Raw genomic sequence first — 9,359 nt, 5'->3', positions numbered from 1 at the left:
AAAATATGCTCTATTCATGGTTGCCGAATCAAGAGCTCGTATGAGAAAGTTTGTATCAGGTGTGTTGGATATGGTTGCAACAAAATGCAAAATGACTATGTTAATCCAAGATATGGATATATCTAGACTCATTACCTATGCGAAGTAAGTGGAAAATGAGAAGCTAAAGGTGAAAAATAGGGAGTCTAAGAGGCCAAGGACCGATGATAGTGAATTGTCTCATGCTAAGTCCAAAAATGGTGGACATCCTCGTTTTCACTAAAAGTACTCTGGTCAAGGGTCTTCTAATGCTACTACTCCAAGGTTTGACAAACATAGGGTGCCCTACCCTAAACCTCAAGGAGGTGCTCCTATAGGCCAAGTTACTCTCGCATGCAAGAAGTGTGGTAGGAACCACAAGGGCGAATGTTTAGCCGAATTGAATGTGTACTACTGGTGTGGTAAGCTGGGTCATCATGCTAAGGAATACAAGTTCAAAGATGCTCTTCCTTAAGGCTAAGTTTCTCAAGGTGGACAAGTGCAAACAAAGGGTGGTGAATACAACAATAGGTTATATGCTCTTCATAGTAGTCAAGAGGTGGAAAAGACTCCCGAGGTTGTCGGTAAGTTACATGTCTTTCACTATGATGTTTAAGCTTTGATTGATCTGGGTGCAAACTTGTCTTTTGTTTCCCCTTATGTGGCCATGAGATTTTGTGTTAGTCCCGAGATATTGTTAGAGCTTTTCTCCATTTATACTCCTATAGGTGAGTCGGTTGTGGCTAAAAGAGTCTATAGAAGTTGTCCGGTTATGGTCTTCCATAAAGTTACTTATGTAATCTAGTTGAGCTTGAAATGGCTGATTTTGATGTTATCCTTGGTATGGATTAGCTATATGCATGCTATGCTTTTATTGATTGTAGTATCCGAGTGGTTAAGTTCCAATTTCCAAATGAAATGATCCTAGAATGGAAGGGTATAAATTTTGTGTTTAAAGGTCAATTCATTTCGTGCCTTAAAGCTTGAAAAATGATTTTCAAGGGTTTAATTATCATCTTGAGAGGGTTAGGGATGAAAATTCTAAAGCCCCTATCTTAGAATTGGTCACTATTGTAAATGAGCTTCCAGATGTGTTTTCCGATGAACTACCCGGTGGTCCTCCCAAAAGGAAGATTAATTTTGGTATAGATATTCTTTCAGATACTCAACCTATTTCTATCCCTCCTTACTGGTTATATCCAGTGGAGTTAAAGGAGTTGAAGGATCAATTAAAGGACTTGTTAGAAAAGGATTTTATTAGACCAAATATATCCCCGGGGGTGCTCCCGTATTATTTGTTAGAAAGAACGATGGTTCACTAAGTATGTGCATTGACTACCTGTAATTAAACAAGGTAACCATCAAGATTAAGTATCTAATTTTGAGGATAGATGACTTGTTTGATCAATTGCAAGGGGAAAGTTACATTTCCAAAATAGACCTTCATTTAAGTTATCACCAATTGAGGGTGAGGGAGTGTGACATTCCCAAAATGGCATTTCGAATGAGGTATGACCATTATGAGTTTCTAGTCATGTCGTTTGGATTGACCAATGCTCCCGTTACTTTCATGGACTTAATAAATAGGGTGTTTAAGAAATATTTAGATATGTTTATGATTGTATTCATTGATGATATTTTGGTTTATTATCGGAATGAACAAGAGCATGCCAATCACTTGATGATTGTGTTGCAAACTCTAAGATACGAACAACTATTTTCTAAGTTCAACAAATGTGAATTTTAGTTAAGGGAGGTGGCTTTCCTTGGTCACATTTTGTCCGGCGAAGGAATTATTGTTGATCCGAAGAAAACTGAGGCGGTTAAGAATTGACTTAGACTATTATCTCTTTAGATATTAGGACTTTCTTGGGCCTAGACGGAAACTATAGGGGATTTGTAAAAGGGTTTTCATCGATCTCGTCACCTTTGACCTAGTTGACTCAAAAGAAAGTGAAGTTTTAATGGTCGGAAGCATTTGAAAAGAGTTTTCAAGAGTTGAAAGATCATCTCACTACCGCTCCTATCTTGGCCTTCACGGATGGGTCCGATGGTTTTGTGGTATATTATGATGCTTCAAGGGTTGGTCTTGGTTGTGTATTAATGTAATATGGTAAGGTAATAGCCTATGCTTCTAACCAACTTAAGGTGCATGAATGGAATTATCCAACCCATGATCTTGAACTAGCGGTGGTTGTATTCACTTTGAATATTTAGAGACACTATCTTCATGGTGTCCATATGGATGTGTTCACCGACCATAAGATTTTACAATATGTGTTTAAGAAAAAAGATTTAAACCTTCGGCAAAGGAGATGGCTTCAATTATTGAAATATTATGACACGAGTATGTTGTACCATCCGGGTAAGGCAAATGTGGTTGCCGATGCACTAAATAGATTGACCATGGGTAGTGTGGCACATGTTGAAGAAGACAAGAAAGAATTGATTAAAGATGTTCATAGATTGGCACATTTAGATGTGCATTTGGTTGATTCAAGTAATGGAGGTGTTCTTGTTCATAATTGTTAGGAATCGTCTATTGTAGTGGATGTTAAGCCCAAGTAAGAGCAAGACCCAATGTTGTTTGAGTTAAAGAAGTCGGTTTCCGAAAAAACTATTGAGGCTTTTTCCCAAGGGAGAGATGGTGTGTTACGTTACCAAGGTCGTTTATGTGTACCCAATATTGATGGGTTGAGAGAGTTGATATTGAATTAGGCCCATATTTCACAATATTTGATTCATCTGGGTTTCACTAAGATGTATCGTGACTTGAGAGAAGTGTATTGGTGGAATGGCATAAAGAAGGACATAGCGGAGTTTTTAACCACATTTCCAAATTGCCAACAAGTTAAGGTTGAGCATCAAAGACTAAGAGGTCTTGCCCAAGACATTGAGATTCCTACTTGGGAGTAGAAAGATGTGAAGATGGATTTTATAATGGGTTTGCCTCGTACTAAGAAACAACATGATTCCATTTGTATTGTTGTAGATTGGATGACCAAATCTACTCATTTTCTACCGGTTAAGACTTCCTATGGTGTCAAAGATTGTGCTAAATTGTATATTCGTGAATTGGTAAGACTTCATGGGGTGCCCTTGTCCATCATATCGGATTGAGGTACAAAATTCACTTTACACTTTTAAAGGTCGTTTCAAAAGGGTATTGGTACAAAGGTTAAGTTAAGTATCGTTTTTCATTCTCAAACCGATGACAAGCTGAAAGAACAATCCAAACATTATAGGATATGTTAAGGGCGTGTGTTATTGATTTTAAAGCAGGTTGTGATGAACACTCGCCATTGGTTGAGTTTGCCTATAATAATAGTTATCACTCTAGCATCCAAATGGCTATTTTGAAGCATTGTATGTGAGGAGATGTAGATCCCCAATGGGGTGGTTTGACGTAGCTGAGATGGCCTTGGTTAGTCCAGATTTTGTGATGGATGCTATGGAGAAGGTAAGACTCTTAAGGGAGAGATTGAATAATGTTCAAAGTCGTCAAAAGTTCTATTTTGATGTTAGGAAAAGAGATCTTGAATTTGAGGTGGATGATTGGGTCTATTTGAAGGCTTCAATGTGTTTTGGAAAGAAAGGAAAATTGAGTCCTAGATACGTTGTATCTTACAAGATATTGAGACATGTTGGCAAGGTGTCTTATGAGTTAGCTATGATTCATCCGTTGTTTCATGTGTCTATCTTGAGGAAGTTTGTGGGTGATCCAAACTCTAATATGCCATTAGAAGATGTAAGTGTTGAGGAGAATTTGACTTATAAAGAAGTTCTGATGGAAATCTTAGACTGGCAAGTCAAGAAGTTAATAAACAAAGAAGTTGTGTCCGTCAAAGTGTTATGGAGGAATCAACAAGTAGAAAGTTCTACTTGGGATAGGGAGGTGGATATGATGAAACAATACCTGTACCTCTTTCCCTCTACTCAAGCCTAAAGTAATAAGTTGTTCTTATTCAAGCTAATGGAATTCTTACATATTCAGTTCCTCCTCTATCATTCATATGCATGCATGTTCATGAAAAAGTTGATTTTAAAGTCATGATTTTATGTTAAGTTGAAGTTTTCATGTTCCATGCATTCTAAGATGTCATCATGTTCATGTTGGGTTGCTAGTCCTCTTTTTGTGTCCTTCCTATAATAAGTTAATCTCATTAGAGGATGAATGTTTCCAAGGGGGAGATATTGTAAGACCCCATAAGTCGGAAAGTTGGAAACTAGGAAAAAATTCTCAAATCTTGAACTCGACCCAAGTTCACAACCGTCTCTAAGAGTCATAAAAGTTCCCACGACCCGTAGCAATGAGTCGTAGAGAAAGTCATGGTGGTTATTCAGGACCAACCTTAAATAGAGGTCCTACGACTCATGATTACGGTCCATTCTCTAATAGACGACCCATATATAATTCCCATAGGATGAATTCAGAGGCCTTGATTCAAAGATTCCTCAATGCCAAGTAGACGACTTGCCAGGACGGGTCGTAGAAGTTGTTACGGGTTGTAACAACTACTCGTAACAAACTTCAGAGAATCTCCAATTATAAGTTTTTGGGACTTGCACGATTAGATAAAAGGACAGTCCATTAACAAGTTGACGGGCCGTAAACCTTACTCGTTCCAAAACTTCAGAGAATCAATTTCCAGACCTTTTCCCAGACCTGTAGGATGAGTCGTTTAGACGACTTGTACTCTCTTAGATGACCCATAGGAGTTGGGCTGTAGGGTCATTAATTTGAGTTTAATGAGGGGTAATTATGTCTTTTCCAAATTCAGTTTAAAGAACCCAGACACTTTTATGGACAAGTTCAGAGTCTATAAATATTCAAATTCTTCAAGTTCCCCTCCTATTCAATTTATTCTCTCAAAATTTCCCAAGGCAAGAATTCTCAAAGTCTCTCATGGTTTCTTCCAAAATTCATGCTAGGGTTTCCAGATTTCTTCAAGGTTGTTCTTCAATTCCTAGTGAATTCAAGCAAGGTGTGTGGGGATTGATTCATGGGTTCCTTTCACTTATGAAGTCCCAAAGTTTTTTCAAAGTTTCTTTCAATTAGAATTGAATTATGAACCCTAGTTTTGATGATTATATTAGGCTGATTAAATTCCATTTCTAGATGTTATCGATGATCATTGAATGCACGGTTTCACATGAACTGTATGATTTTGAGATGAATTATGAATGCCCATGCCTAAATCTACTTTCAAGTTATGATTATGAAAGTTAAAGACGATTTGATGAGTTGATCATGAGTTTAATGATTTTTAATGAAAGTTTCTATGATTTAAAGTTGAGATTATGATTTTATGATGAAAGTTATGATAATGATAAAAGTTAAGATCAAAGAAGTTATTATGGTGTGATAAGTCCAATTCTCACACAATCATTTTTAAAGATGGTGATAAGTATAATTCTCACCAAAATTATGGATTCTTATGAATCACTAAGTTAGATGAGCTACTCCTAAATGTTTAAAAGATGGATTGATAGGCAATTACTATCTTTCCCTATCATGCTATGATCATGTTTTTATGAGTTTCTGTTGGGATATTGATTAAGCACCAAGAGGACTTCTAGGTGGGGTTCGGTCCGGTAACACAATTAGTTATTCAAAGAAATCCTAGTAGCAACCTAAAGTCCCAAACTACATTACCCGCATAGGTCGCCTTCATGGCCAAGCTAGTGGATCCACATATAGCAATGTTGATTTGAGTTGAGTTAGTTATGGAGTATGCCTTGGCAAGGTAGCCTCCCCTATCTCGATGCAAGAGTCATCAAATTCTATGTAATAGTTTGCATGGTCTTAGATGTTGGTTAACGGTCTTATCCCACACAAGTTGAAGTTAAAGTTATGAGATGTCAAGTTATGGGTTGATAATGAAGTTTTATGATATGCATTGACCATGAGTTTCTTATGTTTTAAATTGCTTTTAAGTTTTACTGAGTTCATTATGATTGGTCATGCATCTTATGGCATATTGATTATATTCTTTTATGTGTTCATGCGTACCTTACATACTTAGTACATTCAAACGTACTAACACATATTTTGCCTACATTGTCTCATAATGTAGGGATGGACGATACTCACGACCATCCTATTCGTGGCTAGAGATTGACCTAGATTCACAAGGAGTTGGTGAGTCCTCAACCTAAAGATAAATGACTTTGTTTCATGTTGCTACTATTTTGAATTCTTCATATGTTCGGGTGAACTAGGAGCTTGTCTTTAACCCTTATCAAAGACTAGAATAGAGGCATGTTCTAATGAGTTAACTTCCCTTTACCCTTTCCCTTGATGGCTACTTTTGCTTGTATTTATTGTATTCCTTACCTTATGTATGCGATGTTTGCTAAGATAGCTTATAGTTGGGGTCCATCACATCTCGATTGCCATGTCGCATCTTGTTCCTAGTTCGGATTGTGATAAAAAAAACCTTAAAATTCTCCAAACCTATGGGTTCTTCTTCAACCCTTTCGGTCTTCCATTGATGGTACCATATTGAGCAATACCCTTGAGTTGGTAGGCCGCCAACTCTGATTTCTCCTCTAAAGACACCCCCATAATAGCAACAAGCTTATGCACCTCATCAACAAAGACTTGGGGATCCTCATTAACCTTGTACCCACAAAACTCGGGGAAGATTCATCCTTGTGAAATCCCCAACCCTTGAAGTAGATGTAGACACATTAGGAGGATTCACTACTCCTTGGTTCACTTGAGTAGTCATGGCTTAGGGTAGCATAGAGAGAGCAGTCCAAAACTCAGCATGGGTAACTTGATCAGTTAAAGGATCATTAGGAGCTTTAGCGTCATTAGCATCAATCCTTCTTGGAATTGAAGCTCTTCTTTGAGGCATTCTCTAAAAATTACAAAGAACAATCATTAGAGGAAAAAGAATTAGAGTACACTCTTTCGCACGGCATAGATCATGAAAGAAGTGAAGATTTCCTAAGATGCCTCATAGCCCCCTACTCATAAATATGGCGCGCTTCACACCTATGAATAAAATTCTACTTGACGCGGCCTGTTGGACTCCCTAGGACACTTCAAACCTTGTGCTCTAATACTAAATTTGTCACGACCCAAACTAGGGGCTAGCCATGACACATCGATTAAGATTCCTGAAGGAAATCCAACCAAGCCTCTTAGCATATCATAAGCATAAATAAGGTAAACAATAAGAGAAAACTCATAAAAGTATAAGAATGTAGCATAAATAGAGAGAATGATGACAATATAAACTCCTTACATAATATGCCCAATATGCCTCTACATGACTACATAGGCGGGGACTAGGACATGTTCTTAACTCACCCTTAAAAGAGTAATGACATGAAATGGAATAGTCTTCAAACATCATAAAATTCTAGGAATGAAATTAAAAGAGAGAGTGACTTGGCTTGCCCTCCAAACATAAGGACTCACTACACTTGTCTTCAAGATGGATCGCTAACTAGCCACACGAATAAGATGGCGCGTCCATCCCTACATTGTGATATAATATAGGCAATAAAGTATGTGTTAGTACTTTTGAATGTACTAAGTATGTAGGTGATGCAATGCATAATTAAAATCATATTGCGCAATGACCATTTTATATAGCATGATGAAAGGGCTAGTAAAATCATAAGTAAGCATGAGAAAGATCAAAGAACTTTAAATCCTAAGAGCATCATATAAAAGTAAAGGATAGGAGTAATCTTTGTAAAGAATAATAAGAACCATACATATGTGGGAGATAACCATAATCGACATTAAGATCATACAGGCAATTACATAGAATCGGATGATCCCCACATTGAGAAGGGGGGAGGCTCCTTGCCAAGGTAGACTCCGTCCAACATTATCATCATTAAGTGTTATATGTTGATCCCCTAGCTAGACCATATTGGCAAACCTATGTTCGCAAATTAATTTATGGGACTAGAGGTTGCTACTAAGGATTAGGTCAATCCCCCACCTCAAATTTGTCTCGGTGCTAAGGCAACATCCCACGAAATACATACCATAACATAATCATAATTCATACTTGTCGTAAATCATAAGCCTTTCATTATCATACTTCTTAAATTTGTTCATCGGAATAGCTCATCATCATATGATTCATGTAATGTGGGTGTAGGCCTTCCATCATTACGAATCTTTTTCATAAAACATTATTAGGGTCTCAAGTCACCCTTATTCATAAAACTTACTTACATACTTGAAATTCATGATAATAGCTTATACTTGAAATTAGGGTAAAACATGAATACATGATCAATTATTTGGAAATCATAAAATTGGATTGAAAACATTCATGATCATATACTTTCTATCAATTCATACATAATCTATAAAAATAATATCATATGGAAGTATAATTGAAAGTACCCATAATTTATATCTTGAACCCTAAAGGTCAATGTAGTGAAATTCATAGAAAAACTCTTTAATTCAATGCAATAACCATCAATTTATATTAAAATAGACTCATAATCATAATTAGAATCATAATTCATAAAATTGGAATGAAGATCATAAAACCAATAAAGATATATACTTTAATTGATTGAAAAAGTAGAGAATTTGTTGGGCTCCTTGAGTGAAAGTACCCTAGGATCAAATACTCATATACCTTGAATAAGAAGACCAAAGAATTTGAAAGAATTTGAGAGTTTTGATGGAGAGATGGAGTGAATTTCTTGGAAGTCTTCAATGGAGTCTTTGCGAGCTTTTGTAGAGAGAAAAATATTTGAATAGGTTAATTGTGATAGAATGTATGAAATTAGAGGTTTAGGATAGTTTATTGAGCCGAATTAGGTCCTAAACATTTCCAAGTTCATTAACTAATAATTAAAAAAATGTCTAAAGTGTCCCCACTTAAAAACTAAATTTAGAAAGAAAATCACACCAAAGTCTGAGACGCAGACTTGTTCCCAGAATGTCAATTTTGAGCGAATGAGATTTTGGCCAGATTTTGACTTGTGGACAAATTGCACTATAGGGGAGCAAGTCCGCGATGCGGACTTGCCGCGTACCCTACTGTTTTATGCAATTTTTGGAAAATTTACCTTTTGATATACGGATCTTAAAAATCTACCAAGACTATTTTTGGAAAGCTTAACCTTCATATATCATATTTCAACCTTCAAACGGCCGGGATATTACACTTCTTCATCTAATCAAAGAAAGCCTACTAGTGAAAAGGTTTATTGGACATGTCAGAAACTAGGCCATTAGGCAAGGAACTGTCCAAACCAGGGCAAAATAAATGCTCCACTGGCCAAAGAGAAGAAACGGGTAAAGGGAAAGAGACGGAAAATTACTGCATATATTAATCCTTTGTGTCTGT

The sequence above is a fragment of the Solanum dulcamara genome, chromosome 12, assembly GCF_947179165.1.
Source record: "Solanum dulcamara chromosome 12, daSolDulc1.2, whole genome shotgun sequence".
Classification (NCBI taxonomy): domain Eukaryota; kingdom Viridiplantae; phylum Streptophyta; class Magnoliopsida; order Solanales; family Solanaceae; genus Solanum; species Solanum dulcamara.
Note: the sequence above shows the minus strand (reverse complement) of the source record.